The following is a 12,079-nucleotide window of genomic DNA, read 5'->3' on the forward strand; positions in this document are numbered from 1 at the left end:
CTATGCTAGGCATTTATAAAGCACATGGCTACGCATCAGGTTTCCCAGCGCTAAAGTCATGTCATGTCATGTCCTTCCTCCAGCTAGCGCAATAGAACATCTTAAAAACAGGTGGGTTTTGAGAAGCTTCCTGAATCTGGCTTCTTTATTGGTCAGTCAAAGTCAAAGTCAAAGTTTGCTTTATTCGGTTAAAATTTAAAACCATCAAAGCACATAACAGAAAACAAGATAGAGGTCAATGCATTACAGAAAAATTATTAACACAAATAATAAATACAAAACAGATTGGCGCAATGTGCAATAAAATAACACTTAGAGTTAATTCATTCATGGAGCTAAAAACATAGTAAAATTTCAAAATGACCTTAAAAAACATTTCATATACCACAACGTAATGGGTACGTTAATCATTATCAGGTAGCTATGTCAACTGGGCCCTATTTCTGACTCTCAGGGCACCCACTATAAAGCAGGCAACCCCAAAACAAATCAATGGAGATTCCAACATTTGTAAATAAGCCAAGGCGGGCCTAACTTGCTTAAATTGGCAATTTTTTAAAATCGGCACGATGTATTTTTTCCGCTGCACAGAGTAAAATTTACAGAAAAATATCATGTGCAACAAATTTTGTTCAGAAATATTGTCACAGGGACAGGGCTCCAGAGTTCCCTCTTTAAAAAATCCTTTCGGGTATGCCAGGAGCCAGGGAAGCAAACCATGCCTAAATCTTATTAGCAAAAACATATGGAAAGGTTTGTTAATGTAGGTTAGGTAGGGCTGAATCTCGTTCCCTAAACTCAACATCACAAACCTCCTCACTGTCGGTTTCCCCAGCTCATCACTTTCTCTTGACAACATTACTTTTAACAAAAATTGGGTCTTAATGGCTTTAATTTGCTCTTTACTAATCACACAAGGCCTAGTGAACAGTTCCGAACACCCTAATGAAGTCAAATTATTTTTAATGTAGCTTAACCAAGGGATAGACAGGGCTTTTTCCAAGGACAGACAGTCCTGAATAATTTGTTGGTTTAGGTTTGGTGGCTGTTGTGCCCAAACCCTCAACCATCCTAGTAGCGGGGCCACTGCTATCTGGTCACTAATATAACCCATCCCTAAGTCCTCGTGAATATTAAAGGTGGGGGCAGAGGGGGGTAGAGACAGCAGTTTCCGAAAGAAATTGTTTTCAACTGTTTGGATATTAGGAGAAGCCTTGTAACCCCAGACCTCGCTACCATAGAGTGCCATGGGCAAACATTTCGCACTGTATATTTTTAATAAAGCAGGGAGTGGTTTACAGCCTAAGCGCTTTGCGAAGCCCAACAAAGCACCTGTGGCACTAGCTAAGATGTTCTTTTTTTTTAGCACGTTGTGTAACCCAGGATGATCTGTCGTCAAATGTTACCCCTAGATATGGGAACGTCTGGACTTTCGTTAATTCCTGCCCATTGCAGAAAAATTTCACCCTTTTCGCTTTCCCTGAGCCAATCGACATAGAATGTGATTTTTTTAAAATGAACTAATAAGTCTAAAGAGACCATAAAATCATAAAATCCGTTTAAGAGAGCTTGCAATCCTCTCGCGGTTCTGGCCAACAAAACTGTGTCGTCCGCGTATAGTAGAGCAGGAATCATTTTTGAACCTGCTTTCGGGGTGTCCTTACAGATCGTATTCAGGACCGGACCCAAATTATTGATGTAAAGCGAGAAGAGCAGGGGAGCAAGAATACACCCCTGCCTTACTCCCCGCTTTACCTGCCAGGCATCAGTCTGGCTTCCATCATCCCTATAACGGACGACTGCGGTTGTGTCGTCGTGGATTACAGCCAGGAAAGAGACCAAAACCTGGTCAAGCCCCAAACCGGCTAATAATGCCCATAGTTTTTGCCGATTTACAAGGTCGAAAGCGGTGGACAAGTCCATAAAAGCTAAGTGGAGGTCCCCCTGCTTAACGACTGTATATTTTCCTATAATAAGGTGTAAATTGAGGCATTGACCCACTGTGCCCCTTCCCTGTCTAAACCCATATTGTAGATCGGAAATAATGGAATGCTCCTCCAACCACATAGTTAGGCGAGCCAGAACTACTTTACCCATGACTTTCATGGCAGAATCGAGGAGAGAGATAGGCCGGTAGCAAGCCGGGTCATCTCTTGAACCTTTTTTAAAAAGTGGGACAATAACGGCTTTTGCCCAAGATCTAGGGGCACCGACCTCAGAAGCTGCGTTAAAAACACAGGTTAAAAGTTTCGCCCAAAACTGTGGGTCTGCCCTATAGAGGTCCGCTGGGACACCGTCCGGACCAGGGGCTTTACCAGACGCCGTGGCCTCAATGGCCTCCATGTCCTTCCTCCAGCTAGCGCAATAGAACATCTTAAAAACAGGTGGGTTTTGAGAAGCTTCCTGAATCTGGCTTCTTTATTGGTCAGTCTTAATGATGGAGGCAGAGAGTTCCAAAGTTTAGCTACCAAATAGGCAAAAGAGCATCAACCACTTTGTTATGTTATGTTATGTTATATGGCTCTTATAGAGCGCTTATCACCACTGGTCTCTAAGCGCTAAACAGACGCCCCACAAACATCATGCCCCTCCCGACCATCCGCTAATACCCAGTTAGGCCGAAGATGTTACCATGCCAAACAAGAATGTCTTCAGTTTTTTTCTGAAGGAAAGAAGGTTGAATTCTTCCTTCAGACTCGGCGGAAGGGCATTCCAGAGTTGAGGAATGAGTACTGAGAAGGCCCTACCTCCTTTGGTTTGTAAATTAAATCTAGGTTGAGCCAAATTTGGGACAGAACCAGAGCGCAGAGACCTACCGGGAACATACTTCCTTAGTCGCTGTTTAATATATTCCGGGGCATTACCGAATAGTGCTTTATGAGCAATACAGAGGCCCTTGAAATGGACCCTAAGCTTCACAGGAAGCCAGTGCAATTTGCAAAGGAGAGTAGATGCATGTGCACTTCTGGGGAGAGAGAAAACCAGTCTGGCAGCGTCGTTTTGCACGACTTGCAATTTCCTCATCAGCTTCTGTGACAGGCCCAGATACAGAATGTTGCCGTAATCTAGCCTCGAGATGACAGTAGCCGCGACAACAGTCTGTAGCGTGGAGGTAGAGAGAATAGCAGTAAGTTTACGCAGCTGCCGCATCACGGCCGTGCAGGAGCCTACCACTGCCGACACCTGGGGGGCCATAGAGAGAGCCGCATCGATCTTTAGGCCAAGACTCTTCACTACCGCCCCCGGGCTAGGAGTTTTGCCAAGTTCTGGAGGCCAATACAGATCATCCCAGGGATTGGCCATGTTGGTCACCACCAGAACCTCCGTTTTGTCTGCATTGACTTTAAGGAAGTTATTAGTCATCCAGTTGACCGTGAATCTCAGAAGATCTCTAACTGCTTCCTGGGCCTCTGATGTGTCACCCAGCCGGACCAGTAACTGTGTGTCGTCTGCGTAGTTAAAGACCTCACAGTTCTTACACGTGAGTTGCTCAATCAGGGGCTGCAGATAGATATTGAACAGTAGGGGGGAGAGTGCGGACCCTTGAGGGACCCCCCAGGTCACATCCCTACTCCCCGATAGCTGATCCCCAATTTGAACCCTCTGAGTACGACCCGACAGGAAGGACTCCAGCCACTTGTATGCCTGGCCAGCAATCCCCAACTTCGCGATACGGCTCAGCAAGATGGAATGGCTGACCGTATCGAAAGCTGCCGAGAGATCTAAGAGAATCAGAGCGCAAGGTTGTTTATTGTCGGCTCTTACTCTTAACTCGTCGGTGACCGTGGCCATCACCAGTTCCGTACTATGTTGTGGACGGAATCCCGCCTGCCTGACATGTAGGAGATGGTGTTCCTCTAAGTAGTGGGTGACTACGTTCAAGACATGTTTTTCCAAGATCTTGCTTAGAAACGGCAGCTGAGAGATAGGCCTGTAGTTTTTTAATACTAACGGGTCGGTACCAGCTTTCTTCAGAAGTGGGGACACCCTAGCCTCCTTCAGGGATGCTGGGAGGTAGCCCGCATCCAATGAGGCATTGATTAGCTGCAAAAGCTGGGGTTGGATACCTGGCAAGGCTAATTTGAAAATTTTCGGAGGGCAGGGGTCACTGGACGAACCAGATTTTATACGGCTAGCCAGTTCTATCAGGTGCTCTCCAGTGATGGCGGGAAACCTGACCAAAGATCCTACGGCCTGCAAGCTGTCCATACCAAGTTGTGATGGCAGACTGTCCGAGAGCCTCGAGATATCCGAGAGGATATCCTGCACCTTTTGGAGGAAGAAACCTTGGAAGGTGTCGCAGTCAGGCTGGGCCAGACTGCTGTTTTTTTCACTCAACTGGGTAAGCTCCCTTAGAATAATAAAGGTTTCCCTTTGCTTATTCGTTGCCTCCTTGATCCGTCCTTCATAAAAGGCGGCTTTCCTAGCCAGGATGGCCCGTTTATAGCTAACCAGCATAGTTTTATAGGTAAGTGCCTCTGTGGGCCCGTAATCCCGTCTCCAGCTTCGCTCCACCCTCCTGAGAGCCTGCTTCCTTTCCCTAAGGGAAGCATCAAACCACGGGGCTCCTTTCCCTTTTTTCCGGGTGAGCTCTAGCCGTTCCGGGGCTAGTTTATCTAAGGCAGAGCAAATCCAGGTCGTGAAGGTCGAAGTGTCTGCATCCAGGTTTCCTAGCATCCTATTCGGCGGGAGAGAGGAGAGAAGGGTCGTGACTAAGGAGTCGGCCTCGACCTTTTTCCATGGGCGGACCTTCCTCCTAATTTGTGGGGGGGCTGCAGTTAAAGGCTCCCCTGGGACCCAGCCCTTGATCAGATAATGATCCGACCAAATGCAGGGGCTGACCGCAAGGATCTCCATTCGAGGCATGGTAGACCAGACAAGATCTAAGGTATGTCCCTTTACATGGGTGGGCCCGCTAACCAGCTGGTTTAGAGACAAGGTCGCAAGATTGGCTCCAAACTCAGCTGCCGAGGGCCCCCTGGGGGTCTCGTCCCAATGATAATTGAAGTCTCCCACTACTACTAGGGACTTGTATCTGGATGCCAGATCGGTCAGCAGCTCAAAAATGGCGTCGTTAAATTCCGGCGCACACTGCGGCGGCCGATATACTACCATGAGTAGTATACATGAGGTTTTCAGTGAGATTTTGATCCCTAGCACTTCTGCCCCAGCACAGCTTTCTGCGGTAATTTGTGTTACCTTAAGATTCCTTCTGAACAAGATGGCCACCCCGCCCCCTCTGCTGTCATTAGGGCGGTTATACCACCGAGCATCGAAATTGGGCGGTAAGGCTGCAATGATGTCAGGTGTTGAGGAGCTCCCTAGCCAAGTTTCTGAGAGCGCTAGGATGTCTATCTCACCCTCCTCTAGCAGTGTTGCCACCTCTAGGTGGTGTTTCTGTAGAGATCGTGTATTGAGTGAAGCAATTATCAGGCCCTGTGACTTGATGATGGCTGGTTTGGCCTCTACCTGTAGTAGGTCTTCCGATCGAAGACTGGCAAGTGTTCGCTCGTCTAGCGTAGTTCTCCCTTGGTGAAGAGCTCTGAGGGTAACAGGGGAGTAAACCCTCGGCCGACCAGGGGGGGAGGCCCTACGGCCCGTCCTGGCCCGGACGGGCACAGACGGGCTTTCCTCTGGCGCTCCTCCGGCGCGACGCTGCGCGCGACCATGATGGCCTTTAAATACCGTTTGCCAGTTAACGATCGCTCGAACTAGAGCGCAGCCCCGTGGAACGTCTTGGTGGCGTCTGAGCCCTACTCCCAAGATGGCGCTCAAGCAGGGAATCAAACACCCAAGTGGTGAATGGTGCTCACAATGATTTTAATGTGCAGGCAATGCGGTCAGGTGGGGGACAATCAAAATAATTTCATCAACATAACAGTGAGTGCAAGTTATTTAAAAACAGCTTCAGCGCGATTGCAGCAAAAGCGAACAATTGCAGGAACCAGCGCGATGTAAGCGTGACGGTCAGTCTGTTGACCGCGCGCCGACCAGATGGCCCCTAAATACCGTTTGCCAGTTAACGATCGCTCGAACTAGAGCGCAGCCCCGTGGAACGTCTTGGTGGCGTCTGAGCCCTACTCCCAAGATGGCGCTCAAGCAGGGAATCAAACACCCAAGTGGTGAATGGTGCTCACAATGATTTTAATGTGCAGGCAATGCGGTCAGGTGGGGGACAATCAAAATAATTTCATCAACATAACAGTGAGTGCAAGTTATTTAAAAACAGCTTCAGCGCGATTGCAGCAAAAGCGAACAATTGCAGGAACCAGCGCGATGTAAGCGTGACGGTCAGTCTGTTGACCGCGCGCCGACCAGATGGCCCCTAAATACCGTTTGCCAGTTAACGATCGCTCGAACTAGAGCGCAGCCCCGTGGAACGTCTTGGTGGCGTCTGAGCCCTACTCCCAAGATGGCGCTCAAGCAGGGAATCAAACACCCAAGTGGTGAATGGTGCTCACAATGATTTTAATGTGCAGGCAATGCGGTCAGGTGGGGGACAATCAAAATAATTTCATCAACATAACAGTGAGTGCAAGTTATTTAAAAACAGCTTCAGCGCGATTGCAGCAAAAGCGAACAATTGCAGGAACCAGCGCGATGTAAGCGTGACGGTCAGTCATATATTTCATACTGCGCTTTGATGTTGCATCCCTTTACAGCTTAAGCTGCGAGGCACCCCTTTGACTTGAAGATACAAACATGGCAGCACGAGTTTCCCAAACATCGGTGCATGGGTTTGCCTTGTGGTGGGCATCACTCTAGTGGGGCAGACTTTCACAAAGTAATTTTGCTTTTTGAATATTGCAGGGAATAGGAACCTGGCCCTTTTTGATGTGTGCTGGTGTTCCTACCAGAAGGATTATGTTCTAGTTTCAGGCAGTTGTTTACCTCTGTGTATTTGATCGGATTGACAAATCGTATTGTTGTTCTCCTTCAAGCTTTTCCCCTGCCACCCAAACGTAGGCTCTGGAACACCTTTTCTTCTTATTTTTCTGCTACATTCTGCAGGCCGAGAGTAAAGGTTCGGACTGGTAAAGCGACATGAGATAGCCCCTCCAATACCCTATCCTGACCATTTTTTCGATTTCACCTGTCCCACAGGGCCTTCAGCTCAGGAGTAAAGAGTGGAAGCTTAAGTACGTCTTCTTGTAGCATGTTTCCTCTATTGGTCTGCAAAGGGGGAAAGGGCCAGATGCTTGGCTCTTCTTTGTTCAACTGCTCACAAAGCATACCGATGTGTACTTTGTGAGCAGTTGGACAAACTGCTACTCTACTGCCTCCTCTAACCTAAATAAATATCTATCCAAACCCTTCCTTTCTCTTTTCTCTATGTGCCATAAAAAAACCCTAAACCACCCTTAAAAAAAAAAAATTAGCTCCACATTATTACTATGGTGTCTATGGGTTAAACTGTCTTCTTCTTTCAGTTTCTTCATAATTCTCTCCCCACAAACCTACCACTGTGCCGTCCAGGTCTCCTCTGGGATGCAGTATCCAACGCGTCCTCCTAGTCCACCGCCAGCAACAGAGCCTCTTCCCGGGTTCGTTGAACTTAGTCAATGAGGTGACACAGACGCTTGTTATTGTCCCCACATTGCCGTGAGGGGATAAACCCTGCTTGATCTGGGTTGATCAAGCCCGGCATTAGGGGGTTGAGGCGATGTGCCAGAATACCAGCAATCAGCATTCACGTTGACATTGAGCAGTGATCTCTGGCGGTATGAACTGCAAAGCTCAGGATCTTTCCCTGGTTTCGGGATCACTGAAATGGATGCTTGTAGCATAGTTTTGGTTAGCGATCGGTCTCGGCAAAGGAGTTGAAGAGTCGGGACAGAAAGGGCGCCAGTTCCGTGCAAACAGTCTTGTAAAAGATTGCACTGAAGGCGTCCGGGCTCAGTGCTTTCATGGACTTTAGTCTGGCGATTGCGGCAATCACTTCTTCAATCCTAATGGGTTGGTCGAGCTCATTGGATTCCAGCAGTGGGGTGATCGCGGCCATCTGAAGGTAGGGAACGTGATCAGGGACCGCCAAGTGATCTTTCGTGTATAGGGTTGTATAAAATGCTCGGAACTCTGCTGCTAAGTCTGTGGGGTCATGTGCTATCATGCCCAAACGTGTTTGAAGGGCTTTAACTGTGTTGGCGTGCTGGGTGCTGCGTAGGCCATGAGCTAGCATCCGACCCCCTTTGTTGGTGCCTATGTGGAATTTGTGCTTGAGGCAAAGCATGGTATATTCTGCCCTATCGAGATCAAGGCATTTAAGCTAAAGCTGTGCCTGTTCTAATTTGCGCCAGACTCTAGGAGCGCTTGTACGTTTGTGTAGAGACTCAAGTTCGAATACAGTTCTCTTCCAGGGGATCCTCATCAATAGTCATAAGCACTAGAATATTCCCTCCCTTGCACGGGACCCCGGAAACGCAATCATATATGTGATAAACATATATGCATCTCCACACATATATAATAAAAAAGCAAATGCAGCCTTTCATAAGTAGAGCTGAATAATGCTGTAAGGACTCCCCTGTATATAATCAATAATATATCCAATATAAACAATATATCATCAAAAACAGGGAAGAAACAAAAGCAAATCATGTTTGAACACTGTTTTAATGCTTAGCATTAGCACAAAAACCTCAGATAGGACTGAAAGCATTGTCAGCTCACAGGCTGCATTGCAGAAAACTACAGCCTAGAAAGGCTAGAAAGCGAACTCATAGCAACATAGAAAAACTGGCACCGTGCCTTTAAGGCAGCCATGACCACCTAGCTTCCCATCATGCCTCAGGGGTGACAGGTCAGTTGTTCTTTCCGGCTCCTTCAGTCAGGACCCTGGTTACACAGCTCCACTCTTTTCTGGTTTTATTCAGAAATAATACAATTTTTCTGAAAAAAGTAGATCTTACTTCGACGTCTATCATCCAGTCAAGTAAGGTGTTTGCTTTTTCTGACTGATTTTGGCATTTTTTACCACTCAAAATGCCATCCCTTTTTGATCCCTGCCCTTCTTGTGGAAAAAAGGAGGCCAGGTCAGACTCTCACTCAGTCTGTATTCTTTGCCTGCCTAAAGATCATGTCCCCAAGACTTGCCCTCATTGTCAGTCTCTCTCTAAAAGATCTTTAAAGGACAGAGAGCGGATACGTCTTTATGGATTGGCGGAAAAGGCTTCCAGAGGCAGGTCTCCGTTAAGAAAAGGCTCCAAGAGGCCCAGATCCTCTTCTAGACCCTCAGCGTCGTGTTCGGCGCTGAGAAAACAGCCCCCGGAGGGACATACATCGAAGAAAAGACAGTCGACGGCGGGCTCGCCGTCAAGAGAACGCAGGCATGAAGGTACGTCACTACATTAGACGTCTAATTAGACAGCCTCCGCCGTCGTCAACCCGTCGACGATCGGCGTTGAGGAGTTCCAGTCCACCGCCTGTATCAAGGCGACGATTGGCTTCGAAGAGCCAAAGCCCTCCGCCGTCGTCAACCCGGCGTCTAGAGCCAGCAGACCTCCGTCGACGTCGGTTAGACGTTCGACGTCGAGAGCTGATAACCCTCCGTCGCCGTCACACAGATGACATTGAGGGGAGAGGTTTCTCCACCGTCGCAGACCAGACTGCGATCGGCGTCGAACGAAAAGTCCTCAGCCGTCATCCCGGCGACGTTCGACGTCGAGAGCTAGCAGCCCTCTGCCGTCGTCATCCCACCGACGATTGGCGTCGAGGAGAGGAAGTCCTTCTGCGCCGTCGAGTCCACATCGCTCGTCGTCGAGACTAAGTAGTATTCTGCCGTCATCGAGGCACCATTTGCCGTCGACACATTCGACGCCGAAGAAAGCAGAGTCAACGCCGAGACCGCTCCCAGAACCTGGTCGAGCCTCGACGGCTAGAAGAAGATCTCAATCGACGTCGAGGTGGGATCCGTCGTAGCGGGATATACGCTCGACGTCGAGACCACCATCGCATAGATCTGACGAGGGTTCAGTAGTCTTAGTGACTGAATCAGCATCGAGACACTCATCTTCTCACTCCTCGAGACGTCCACATTCTCCATCTGCGTCTCTAGAACATCATGCAAGGAGATCGCGACACAGATCCCTGTCGCATCAGAGGAGGGCCTCTCCTTCAATAAATCTCTCTCCAAGATGGCTTTTACCAGTACATCACTGGAACAAGGCTCCGGCGGGAGCATCGAGAAGGGAGGAAGAATACACAAGCCCTGTACACAGATCCCCTCTACAAAGATTGGTACAGGAGGTGGATAGATCGCCTTAGCCGGTACGCCAACACCGTGCAGGAAGATCTAAGGAACGCAGGCCTTCTACGTCTCACCACAGAAGGAGGTCTCCTTCATGGTCATCTTCCTCCACCCAGTCCTCTAAGAGGGACTATTCGCCTACTCTATCGGACAGCCCTCAGTCGAGAGTGTCTCCGATAGATGACATTAACACATATCATGATGTGCTGCAGAGAGGGGCTCAGAAACGGAACATTGCAATGTCCACCTCTCAGGTCGCAACGACGGTGATCTTCGAGACGCTGCACCAAAGATCTGCTTCGCACCCGTTGCTGCTTCTGGTTCCTGGACTTCTGGAACCAGTAATGGACCTTTTTCTAACCCCCTCAGCGATTAAAGCTACACCGGCCAGAATTCAAAACAAGTACAAGCCTGCTGATGTAGACCTGGTGTTCTTGAAAACTGATCCACCGGCGGATTTAGTGATAGTCGCAGCGGCACGTAAGACGCACACAGTCTCTGCTCATGCGTTGGTCCCTCCGGACAAGGAGAGTAAGTCCCAGGATTCTTGGGGACGAAAGGTTTGTGGCTCGGCAGCTTCTTCACTTAGTCTCCAGTGCAGCAGCCTCATTAGGTCGATATGACAGATCCTTATGGGACTCTTTGGATCGGTTCAAAGAGAAGTTACCAAAGGAGGATCAGAAATACTTTGAAGAAATCATTACAGAGGGTTCCTTGGTAGCTAATCAAATGATTGGCACTGCAGCGGATGGTGCCACACTATCGGCGCTTTCGTATGCGCATGGAATTTGCGCAAGGAGGTCTGCCTGGTTAAGGCTTACAGCTCTTAAACCGGATGCTCAGCAGAGGATCATCAACCTAACTTTTCTGGTTCTTCATTGTTTGACTCCCACACAGATGAAGAGATGGCTCGAATGAAAGCCAAGTTGGACACTTTGAAGGCTGTGGGGCTAGAAAAGAAAAAGGACTTCCGACGAAGGTACAGACCCAGCCAGCGCAAGGGATACCAACAGAGGGTTCAAACCCCTCAGTGGTCCCAAAGCAAGAACCAAGGAAGATCGCAATTTCAGGGTCGAAAGTCTAGCCGAGGTAGAGGAGGTAACCAACAACAATCCTCCTCCACCACTCGACCAGCAGGAAAACAATGAGCCAGAGCTTCCTCTGACGCCGTTGCCCACTCCAGTGGGAGGAAGTGTTTCACACCATCTGAAAGAGTGGTGCAACATAACAAAGGATCGTTGGGTGCTCAGTATACTGCGCAATGGATACGCACTACATTTCAGTGTGTCTCCAAAGGACATTCCTCCAAAAAGATCTTGTCCTCACCAGCTAAAATTACTACGACAAGTGGTGGAGCTTCTGCAAAAAAACGCCATAGAGAAGGTTCCCCTCTCGCAGCGAGGAAAGGGAGTATACTCCAGGTACTTCCTTGTGCCAAAAAGAGATCAGGAGCACAAGCTAAGACCAATCCTGGACCTGCGGTCGCTGAACAAGCTCATCTTGAAAGAAAAATTTCGCATGCTGGCGCTTCATCAAACATGTCCACATCTGCAAGCAGGAGACTGGATGTGTTCAGTGGATCTCCAGGATGCGTATTTCCACATTCCTGTAACTCCCCGTCATCGCAAATTCCTGCAATTCGTTGTCGGCAACAGTCACTACCAGTTCAGAGTGTTGCCCTTCGGACTAAAATCTGCCCCACGAGTCTTTACCAAGTGCATGGTGGTGGTAGCGGCAGCTCTACACAGACGAGGACTGTTCGTATATCCATACTTGGACGATTGGCTCTTGAAAGGGCCGTCTCCTCAGCAGGTAAAGATCGACTTCCAAGTG

General features: G+C 48.6%; 1 protein-coding gene across 1 annotated transcript in view; it reads left to right on the top strand.

Annotated features, from left to right (window-relative positions):
• The window catches only part of SLC25A20 (solute carrier family 25 member 20), a 157,916-nt gene that overhangs the window by 61,103 nt on the left and 84,734 nt on the right, over positions 1 to 12,079 (top strand). The gene's annotated exons all lie outside the window — the stretch shown is intronic.

Source organism: Triturus cristatus, chromosome 9 (genome assembly GCF_964204655.1).
Source record: "Triturus cristatus chromosome 9, aTriCri1.1, whole genome shotgun sequence".
NCBI lineage: Eukaryota > Metazoa > Chordata > Amphibia > Caudata > Salamandridae > Triturus > Triturus cristatus.